General features: G+C 34.1%; 1 long non-coding RNA gene across 3 annotated transcripts; it reads right to left on the bottom strand.

Annotated features, from left to right (window-relative positions):
• Nucleotides 1-737: 737 nt before the first annotated feature.
• Nucleotides 738-6,300, bottom strand: LOC144974728 (uncharacterized). Of its 3 annotated transcripts, none has more exons than XR_013645800.1 (3): nt 5,842-6,300; nt 4,793-4,965; nt 738-4,466 (listed from the first exon to the last, which is right to left on the bottom strand). It is a non-coding gene; the product is annotated as an uncharacterized LOC144974728 (long non-coding RNA). The 3 variants fall into 3 exon arrangements; XR_013645801.1 differs by having other exon boundaries at nt 5,842-6,032; XR_013645802.1 differs by having other exon boundaries at nt 3,428-4,466; nt 5,887-6,034.
• Nucleotides 6,301-12,170: the final 5,870 nt, after the last annotated feature.

Raw genomic sequence — 12,170 nt, 5'->3', positions numbered from 1 at the left:
GGTGGTGGTGGTTGCAGAAGTAGTGGTAGTGATGACGATGTGGTTGTGGTGGTTGTAGTATTATGGTAGTGGTGTTGATGTGCTGGTGGTGGTATAGTTGTAGTGGTAGTGATAATGATGTGGTGCTGGTGGTTGTAGTAGTAGTGGTAGTGATGATATTGTGTGGTGGTTGTAGTAGTAGAGGTAGTGATGATGATGTGGTGGTGGTTGTTGTAATAGTGGTGATAGTGATGGTGTAGTAGTAGTGGTGGTGATGATGATGGAGTGGTGGTGGTTGTAGTCGTGATGATGATGTAGTGGTGGTTTACCCTATTGGTAGTGATAATGATATAGTGTTGGTGGTTGTAGTAGTTGTGGTAGTGACGAAGTGGTAATGGTGGTTGTAGTAGTAGTGACAGTGATGATGTGGTGGTTGGAAAACACATTATAGGTTATTATAATACACGATTACACACATTCTCTAACTTCATTTTGTGACAGCTTTATTGAAGCATAAATATACGCAACGGTTCTGAACCATTTTATCGTGGATTTTGATATTGTTTGTTTTTCTTGTCGTTATTTACATACGTTAATTTATGATTATGCATATTCAGCATGATATAATGTAATAATATTATTTCATTGGTATGACACTATATTAGACTCCGTACGTATTCTCATCGTTAATTCTATGGATTAACTTGACTATAATAATAATCATAATATAATAATAATAAAATAAAATAATAATATAATAATAATAATAATAGATCTTATTGTCCACAAATAGCAATTGTCATTTAGTTACACTTGTCATTACGTTATGATACTATAACATTGACAGACACTCTCACTCCTACTCTCTTCTCTCTCTCTCTCTTCTCTCTCTCTCTCTTCCTCTCTTTCTTTCACGCATGCGACATACACAACATTAACATTTTCATTTCATTTTCAATTCGTTACATTCTTGGCAATTCAACACCAAATATTATCATCATTATCAACTGGTCACTTCATCTAGCCTAACATTAAACAAATTAATCAGTCAATCAGTCAACGCATCAATCCTTGGTTTTGCTGTACCATATGAAATATTCAACATTTTTATTGCTGATGGAACGAACGTTGATTTATACTTGTTAGTTCCACATTTAATCTGACAAAAACTTCTCCCAGATGGCAAAATATCAAATTCATGGTATAAAATATGTTTTTTTATTGTTGGTAATTGAGAATGCTTTCCTTTCTATTGCTTTTCCATGAATTCTTTCTACTTCATCAACAGGATGGTTTATTATTTTTGATGCCTCTTTGTAATTCTAAATCATCATACAATGCTTTATATAATATTAAGCGAAGGATAGGTCTTCAATCAACAAATCGCGAAATAAGATGAAATTAGTGGTGCACTTTTGTGTCGGAAGTAAACAAGGCCGCCGCCATTTCGATTTCCTTGAGACAAAAACATTGATACGAACGATTTTTCTGAGGATTTGAAGCAGATCTCTAAACGTTAAAGTTTGAAGTACATACCATTCATTAATACGAACAATCATACAACGTTTAATACGTAAATGAGTGAAATGTTGCCATGAAACAAATAAATATCAAAAGAATTCATCACATAGGTGTAACTGTGCGTCGCTATTCAGCGCCGCCATTTTGAAAAAAAAAAAAAAAACTACTTCTGTAAATTAACAATGGTTATTGCCATAGACTAATGGATTTCTAAAAATAATAAGGCCAGCAATTGAGCTTAGTAGCCAATATTCTCATCACAAACATATAACATAGGTATGTTTTATATTACTAATTATTATTAATTATATGTTTATGTTGAGAATATTGGCTGTTGGGCTTAGTTGCTGGCCGGATCTAATAATGACAAGGGTTAGAGACGATGTAAAACATTGAACCATTTTAGCAAAGAAAAAGTCGATTAATATGACGTTTTAAAAGCTTTTGTGCCCGTAGTAAAGACACCACACCTTGATTCTTTCTGTTGAGTGTAAAACAAAAAAAAAACAAAAAAGGACGTTGCTAGGCAAGTGTGACGTCACATTTTTGTGCGGCTATGTGGTCTAGTTGTATGACACTCGCTTTCGAATCGGAAGGTCCTGGGTTCGAGCCTCGCTCGGCGCATAGTTGAGCCTTTGTATAAAGGCTCTTTACTCACATTCTCTCATCGTACTCAGTTGTAAAATTATGAGTACCTGGCCGTTAACCGCGTTGTCACTGTCTGAGAAAAAAGAATTATACTATCGCCTAACAGGCGTCATGTCCCGTCCAATATGCCAAGTGTTGCTGTTGGCCAGGGTGTAAAGCGCTTTGAGCACGTTTAGTGGATTTTGCGCTATATAAAAGCACAATTTTTCACCCCAAAACAGCTCAATTTCTCCCTATTCCAAGCTGCCAGAAGCTGTGGACTATAAAAAGTAATAAACAAAAAATAAATATAACAGCTTCAACAAAAAGAAAAACCAAAAAAATTAACAATTCCAAACACAATGTTTCGGGCTCAAAACCACTCTCCGGCCCATAACAATGAAATGGTGAAAATACCCAAAAACATTAAGGGGGGACCTGTAGTCAAAAATCCATTTTTGATTGTAATGCTAATATTGCTATTCCCTTGTTATTTTAAGGTGGTAGGAGGTCTAATTTGATGATTAACACCAAAAAAAGCCAAAAAAAAAAAAATTTTTTGACATAGTGAGAAAAAATAGGGTAAAAATAGACCAAAAATCCCAAAATTTCTTACAGTAATGCAGCCAAAACCAACGAATAGATCTCTTCCAAATTTACACACAATGTTTCTTACAACAAGAGCTATACCATGACGTAAAGGTTTAGCAATAGTCCTGAAAATAAATTTTTAAGAATTTTTTTTTCGATTTCGGCTGAAAATTTGGCGCGGAATTACAGTAAAAATTCGATTTAAAAATTCATAAAACTGCTCAATTTTAGTTTACCCCAAAACCCCTACGTCATGGTACAAAACACATTATAAGAAAGATTCTGACCAAATTTGAAGACAATCTGATGGAAAATAATCCAGATATGAATGTTAGAAAATCAGAAAATGACGCAAAATGGAGTTTTGAGAAAACGCAAAATTTGTCTTTAATTTGATGATAAAGTTAATTTTGCAGACAAGCAAAGGAAAACATCCATCAAAATTTCAAAGTATATTCAATATAGAACAAGAAAACAGTTAAATTTTGTACATTTATCAAATTCTGAAAAAATTATGATCGATTCGCTAACCCATACCCCTAAGAAAAAATTTGCGGAAAAATTGAATGATATCAGTTTTTTACAAAAAAATTAATTTAGCGATCAAATATGCTTTATATTTATAAAATTCATCAATTAAATCTCATAAACTAATAATGTGATGTATAATTTGATGTTAAACACCCAAAAAAAACTCAGAATTTTTAAATAAAATTTTTAAGGGGCATTATAGGCTAAAATTAGACGTAAAACCCTAAAATTTCTAACATAGATGCACCAAAAACTAGCTTATAAATTTCTTTCAAATTTAAACACAATGTTTCTCACATAAATAGCTATATCGTGATGGAAGAATTTATCAATAGTCTGGAAAATAAAATTTTTAGAATTTTTATTTGATTTTGACTGAAAATTTGGCGCGTATCGACAGAAAAAAATGAATTAAAAAATTTATAAAATTGCTAAATATTAATTTACCCCCAAAAACTTCAATCATGATGTAAAAGACATCATAGAAAAGATTCTGAATAAATTTGAAGATGATCTAAAGGAAAATGGCTAAGATAGGATTGCTAGAAAATCAGAAAATGACATAAATCGGAAATTTGAGAAAGCGCAAACTTTTTTAATAATTTGACATTGAGACTGATTTTGCAGGCAAGTAAAAGAAATGATCCATCAAACTTTCAAAATATGACTATTATAGGACAAGAAAACAAGAAAACTTTATAATTTAATCTAAGTCTAAAAAATTTACAATCGATTCGCTAACGCATACCCCTAAAAAAAATAAAAAACTATAAAATTACATTTTTTCCGTATTCAGAGATAAAATAATTTTGAGGTCAAATATGATTTATATCTTATGAATTCATTATTGTAATCACAAAAACTAATTATTTACTGTATACAATAGATTATAAAGAGATTTCTAGATATATTAAAAAGTCTCGAAATATGATTTCGTAAAATATGATATGGCGCGCTACCCTCATTTTTCAATGCTGCTTGAGAGACAAGTCATATAAAATTAGATATCTAGTCAATTTTAACTGCAAAATCAATTCTATTTTAGACAATAAAACAGCTAAATGATGCAAATAGATATAGCTCAGAATAAAAAGCAATTTGCTTTCCCAAACCCCTTGGAAATAAATTCCTTTCGCCTCAATGCAGGAAAAATCAACACCACTTGTTTGCCACCGCTTTTTTAGTACCGTAGTTCCACAAAGAGGGTTGATCTTGCTCTGGTTGGTAAAAAAAAAAAGAGATATTTCATTAGCAATTTTTGGAAATACATTATAAGTCATTGACATAAAATGCATCTGTCAAAGAAAGACCAATAAATAAAATGGTCATCATTCACACCAACACAGTTGAAATTTCATTGTTTTTACATCCACAGAACAGAACTCTTGGCGACAAACAATTTTCTGTTATTAAGTTAATATATTCAATAGTAATTCATTTCAAATGATGTTTTATCATTTTCATTTAGAAAAATGAGTATTTACTTTATTGATCATTAATCAAAAATGTAAAGGCGCTATGGAGATTTGGAAACATTACTAACCAGTGTCAAAAAGTACATGCAGACACTCTGCTGTGCTGGCCCAGATGATGGTTTGCTGGTTGATCAGTTTGCCACAGGAGGGCCTCAACACACCTTTCCAGAATAGCCCTTGAGCCAGCATCTTTATTTATTGTCAGGACACCAGTACAGTCAACTGAATTCTTTCATGTTAGCTGTCGATGAAAACACAAAATTAAATTAAATTCACTGCAGTGAAAATGGCACATATGCCAATGCCATTGCTAAAGTTTAAAACAACAACAACAACAATAATAATAATAATAATAATAAAATAATAATAATAATAATAATAATAATAATAATAATAATAATAATAATAATAATAATAATAATAATAAAATAAATAATTTGGAAAAAAACAATTATCTAACATTGTCATTATCATTATCCTAGACATTTCAAACACTACTAAAACTGCTACCACACTACAGACCTTATCATTATCTATCATAGATATTTACTCTCTCGTTCTCTCCCTCTCTATCACTATCTCTCGAACATAACATTCCAAACCCAATTTTCCGATATAAATTATAAATCCCCCCCCCCCCCCCCCCCCCCTCCCCCAAAGAAAAAAAATTGAAAAGTGTGGACGATATATGCAGTATCAGCCAAAATAAAGATAATTACAATAACTGAATGAAAAGTATTTTTTTTAAAAGGGTCCTGATCCTGAGACTGAGAATGTCTTTTCTTCTTGTGAGTCGCACAAACTTCACGAACCCTCTTGCATTGACAGTCTTGATCTTGACAAATTTGGAAACATATTGACTGGGAAACGAACCTTGAAACATCTGATCAGGTCTAGGTTTTATCGCCTGACATGGAGGGCTGATTTTGTTTGGGGAGGGGGGGGAGTAGTATTTTATTATTGTTTGGCCCTGTTATTTTTCATAAAATAAAGTTAACTTGCGATAACAACGAGTGTTTCAGCTGATGCACAGTCGAACAAACACACAATCTCACAAGGCATGTTTAGTTATAAAAATAAGCAATAAATTAAAATGTGGTGTATTTCTTATGCTTACCTTGTAAACTGAGTATTCTGTGACTTGAATAGAGTGAAGAATTACCAAAGTTCATCAAAATCAACTTGTAATGCGATGAGTGAGGTCCAAAAGCGAATGAATTCATAATATTGTAAACAAAGGCAGGGACAGTCAGGGAGCGGCCATTGACGCTATCGTGGTGCATTGTGGGTCACTATTGCCACGTTCGAGGATAAATTTAGATCGGAATCATGTTTTGTTACTAAATTTAGACGCACCGTGACCTGGCCTCTCAAATCAACCAATGAGAGCTCGTGACATTGTATAAATGGTATTCACTATTTGACCTTGTGATAATTCATGTTTATAATCATGATGTCGATGTTGCCAGATTGAAAAAGAGAAATGGCTAAGCTTTCCATCGATATGCGCCATGACCGGGTGGATAGGCTTTGAATAGCTGTTGTCAAGACCCAAACATTTGACAATATAGACCTTTAGAAAATAAAACGTGGATACCTACCTCATAAAACTGCAACAAAAACACGTTTTTAATTGAAAATATGAAATTTTCTTTATATTTTAGGATTCTAGAATAATTAAACTACCTGAAAAGTGGACTAGCCCAATTTGGCCGAAAAATTTTTTTTAAACCAAAAATGACTACAGGTCCCCCCTTAATACATCACTTTAAAATACGGACAGACGGCAGAGGCCTATCAAGCCTGTCTTGTTGGTAAATTATATATAGTATGCGCTTGGCTAAGAAACTCACAACATTGCCATCCGGAAGTATAACGGACCAACACACGAAACTATGTGTAACCACGAACTTTTATAGATAGGTCTTTGTTATTGTTTTTTTTTTTTTTTGCCATCCGCTTTTATGAGTAATTCTCACTCAATTGTATTAACCTGACTATAAACGATCATGGTTTCAGATAGTTTTGTGTGTTGATCCGTTATACTTCCGGATGGCAATATTGTGAACTTCTTAGCCAAGCGCATACTATCTATAGTTTGGCTAATCGTCGCCATCGTTAACTTTTATCCTGACACGAGAATCTCTAAGACTTTTAGTTTGACGTCATTTTTTAGGTTTGTGAAGCGTCTAGTGAGTTGTTGTTCGTAGAGTTCAAGGAAACAAGTGATTCCATTGGTTGAAGTGTTGAATACAACTCACGATTTGTTTTCTTTTGTGACCAAAGGTTTGTCTTTTGACGTAATTTTTTAGTCAGTGTCAGGCTATAAATTTAGGATGGCTCCGGATTAATACAGTTTAGTGAGAATTACTCATAAACCTGGATGGCCAAAAACAATAACAAAATTCTGTGTGACGTCAGCTTCATTCTATTTCTAGGAAGTCAAAATGAAATCAATGTCGTATATATATTATAAATTAGATAGATAGATAGATAAATAGATAGATAGATAGAATGAAGTTAACGTCACTCGGGTCTTTGTTATTGCTTTTTGCCATCCGCATTTATGAGTAATAGGCATCAACATTTGTGACGTCACTTCCCTCGGAATGACGCATAGTAACTTAGTAACTTGTTCTAAACTATCAGAACAATGGCGGACGCCCTTATGAAATACTTCTCCAACGAGCATAAAAGTGTACACAGAGGAGAAAAGCATTATATATATGACCATGTTTTGACCTTTATATATGCTGATCACATGACATGTGAAAAAGTTTTAGAGCCAGCATGAAGAATAGAAAGTACCGAATTTCTTTGTATAGAACCAAACTGCTCATTGCTGGGCGGACGTGACAGACTATTGAATCCTATTCTCACTATTCTGTATTAACCAGACTATAAACGTTTAAGGTTACAAATAGTTTTGTGTGTTGCTCCGTGTTATATTATATATACCGTATATATACATACATATATATATATATATATATATATATATATATATATATATAATGGCCTTCTGCTACCACATCTTAATATACCATCGCCAAAGCATTCCACGAAGGAATATAGATAATCCATCAAACAAGATGTCTGATGTCAACAGGAATCACCCATGGAGCAAAGTGGGGGGGGGGGGGGGGGGTTAATAATCTTGCCCAAGAAAAAACGGAAGTGCCTGAAGCGGGGCTCGAACCCGAGACCTACCGGGTCACAGTGCAATGCCTTAACCATTTCTCTCCCTTATACTTATATATTTATATAAGGCGGGTCTTATCGGCTTACGACGGTCTAGAACGAAAACAGGAAGAAGTTACCGTCACTCCGTTAATTGATTAATTTTTGGATAGCCTGGGAGTGATGATGTTAGTTGGTTTTATAACACTCGAACCATCAACGTTAAAGGTTATACGCTAGAAACAATATTGTAGAAGCTGATCATAATTATACTTGAAATCTTATATATATATATATATATATATATATATATATATATATATATATATATATATATATATATATATATATGTGTGTGTGTGTGTGTGTGTGTGTGTGTGTGTATTTATGAGTGTTGTTGGGTACTTGTAGGTACGAGAGTGCTCGATAATGTTGGTTAGAGCTAATATAAAATGTAAATGGAGTCACTTATTTATGGCCGAAACACACGTTTCTGTGGTCTCCATCCACGTCGTCAGTCGGCTTATTTTGTCCGTAGAATCTACGGACATAATGGAGTCTTAGCGAAATCATTCCCATCGACGAGATACGAGAAAAAAGATACCCGGATGTAGCCTTCTTACATCACATCTCGACGCCATGAACGAGATCTCGGTAGTACCGATGCTGCATTCATAAATACGGTACACCTTCAAAGGATACAACAATTGAACGAAAGTGACGAGTGGTTGTGTAACACCAAAGACCACGAGGTTTTGTATGTAATGTTTACGTTACTGTCTCAACGCTCATGAATTAATTAGTAAGGCTGAACTCGCAATCTAAAAACGAAATTTGTGTTTTAAACTCTTTTGAATCCAACGACTACATCAACGTGTTTGTCTCATTGAGATGTGAACAATGATATAAAAATCAAGAAAATTGGCCGATAAATAATTTTAAAAAGTTGTTTAAAATAGCTAAGTAAAGAAAAACAATTTTCTAAATCAAATTTATTCGTAAAACAGTTAGTTTTCAACCGATTTTTGTGAAATAAAAACCAATATTCTTCTTTTTTCAAGCTGATTTCAGCAATGTGACTTTCAAATTCCTCAGAACTATATTTTTTACTTTTAGATTTTAGCTATTAAGCCTCTCAAAAAGGTGTTACACTTTTTGCATAACAATAGCGTAATACATGGAAGGCGAGTAGAGTCTTTGTTTCGGCCGGCCGGTTAGAGAGGACGCTCTATTCACAATTCTACACGAATAAAGACGGTGGCTGTAGATCAAAGAAGGTAGCATTTTTATTTACCGACCATTTTTCTTGGTACTAAATTATACAAATAATAATTTCGCATCATAAAAAAATAACTCGGAAGTTCCTATCTCTCTATTACAATAAAATTGATACTACAAATGACAAAATCGGCCCACAAAGGGAGTTATAAATTATTCATAATATTTTTTTTAAGTTACAATAATTGTCATCAAAGTCATTTTTTATCACCAAAGTCGTAATGGTTGTCCGATTTTTACCAAACAAAGTGCAATGCCAACGATTTACAGGCGCGAATAAAAAAAAAAAAAAATAAAGGATCAAATCGCAATTTCTACAATATATTTTATTGTTGTCGCAAATGATAAATATCAAAGCACAATTATTCCTAACCGTTTTCATCTTCTAACGTGAAAGACAGGCTCTCCATCTTCGTTCTGAATTGTTGTGACGAGAGTACGGGAAAGAAAATTTGATCACGTGATCGTTCGTATAACTTGACGAGTGCAATCGCTAACTTGGTAATATGCCGACTGGCGTCGTGGATGGAGACCAAATCAACATGTGTTTCGGCCATAAATAAGTGAGTGACTCCATTTATATATATATATATATATATATATATATATATATATATATATATATATATATATATATATGTGTGTGTGTGTGTGTGTGTGTTTATGTATGTATGTATGTATGTATGTATGTATGTATGTATGTATGTATGTATGTATGTATGTATGTATGTATGTACGTATGTATGTATGTATGTGTATGTATGTATGTATGTATGTATGTATGTATGTATGTATGTATGTATGTATGTATGTATGTATGTATGTATAAAATTAAGAAGTTATAGAGCCCAATATCCACTAAATGTGCTCAAAGCCCTTTCCAAAGGTCCCGGACAAATAGCAACACGTAACATGTAGAACGAGGCAATATTACCTGTCAGGCAATATTGCCATTTTTTACGACATAGACAACGCTGTTTTTGGTCAGGTACTCATTTCACACCTGACTACGGTGAGAAAATGCGAGTAAAAAGCCTTTTCCAAGGACTTAACTATGCGCTGAGCGAATCCGATCCGAAAGCGAGTGTCATACCAAGACCACATAGCCGCACAAATTGATATTATTGCGAGTACTCGTTATCTTGTCGGCATTTGATGCTATATGTTTAGCTAAAATACTCACATCTGTCCACCAGATTAATCTTACGAACACACAAAACCATGTCTTTGCGAAGTCCCAGGTTTGAGAGTTTTTGCCAATATGAGGGTCATTTAAATCGATCAATATTTGAAGGACGAGTTTTCTGACCAAATTGTCAAATATGGGTTTTTTTTCCAGAATGCGGCAGTATAGGTCATTTTGTTCAGCTTGTCACTTTATGAACATAGCAATTTGTTGATTGGTATTAAGAAATATCCAATCGTAGGACTGCTACAAATCATGTGATCGGTGACTTGGTTGGGCGAAAAACCTGATATTGATGCTATGCCTCTAGGTAAAATGCTCACAACATCCGTCAGCCTACCTAACAGACCAGGATATAAAACCGTGTGTAACCTTCAACGTTTATAGTCTAAATGATATACTTTAGTGAGAACTAATCACTTACAGGCCGTCTAAAATATATAACAAAGAGCTGAGTGACGAAAATCTCGTTATTTCTATAGATGGAAAGAAACTGACGTCACTCAGCTCTTTTTAGATAGATATTTTAATGATTAGTTCTCACTTAATTCTCTCAACGCACAGCATCAATAGATCAGACCCTACGTGCACTTATTTGAAGGTCTGATAACCCAATTCCTTATGGGTAAATGTTGTAAGGGAAATCTTTTAAAAATGACGCAAAATATTGTCGAGTACGGTAGTTATCTGTTTGAACGAGGAATCAGAGATAATAGGCTTTTAACGAAATCGGGCCGAACGAGACGCCGAACGCCGAACCCGAACGGATATAGCCTTCTCACGTGACCATGAACGAGATCTGGATAGTGAAAACTCTCAAGCGGTATTTTGACCCACAAAAGACCGAGGTGTTGGGCTTCGGCTAGACCATGATACGAAATCAAAGAGAAAAGGCCGCTGGTACTTGAATGGTGGAAATGGTTGGGGGGTGGGGGGGGGGGGGGGGTAGTGACAATCAGCATGGGATGTATACATTAACAATAATATAGGCAATAGATGACCAGGGATGTGTATTGTTTGTATATGTTTGTGTGTGTGTGTGTGTGTGTGTGTCTGTCTGTGTGTGTGTGTGTGTGTGCGCGTGTGTGTGTGTGAAAGGGATTACACAAAAACACCTTTCTCTGTAGCTTCCAAATGATTACGTATACGATAAATATGAAAACCACATTGTTTAAATCAGCTTGCAAAAAGGAGAACATTTATCTTTGTTTCACAAAAATAGGTTTAGAAATAAGAAAAATTTCTAGTAGATTGATTTTGAAAAAAATATTGCTCAATTTTTTAACATTTAATGATCGTTTCTTTATTTTCCGGTCGATTTTCTTGATTTATATCTCATTTTTCAATTCTCAATGCGACGAGCACACTGATGTATCTCGTGTGATTCAAAAGCGTTATTTGTTTTTTTAATATATATACACACACATATATATATATATATATATATATATATATATATATATATATATATATATATATATATACTGAGAGTCCTGCCTCACTAATTAATTCCTGAGCGTTGAGATGGTGACGCAACTATTACATACAAGACCTTGCAGTCGAGTCGGCAGGGCTTTTGGGTTACACAACCACTATTTACCCATCGGTCAGCGGTACTCTTTGATGTATACAACACTCACCGCCTTTACGCAAAGCCGCCTGCCCATCAATCAAGAGATGATCTCCTAACTATTCACAAGCGAATTGTCAAACGAGCAATCGATGATTGGATAAGAATCTCAAGATCTCATATAATAAGGTATGTTTTGGAGATGTGATATCCCCCCACCCGTCATCGGACA

The sequence above is a fragment of the Berghia stephanieae genome, chromosome 6, assembly GCF_034508935.2.
Source record: "Berghia stephanieae isolate SIO BIC M18660-M18661 chromosome 6, UCSD_Bste_1.3, whole genome shotgun sequence".
Taxonomy (NCBI): Eukaryota; Metazoa; Mollusca; class Gastropoda; order Nudibranchia; family Aeolidiidae; genus Berghia; species Berghia stephanieae.
This window is presented reverse-complemented; position numbering and strand designations above follow the sequence as displayed.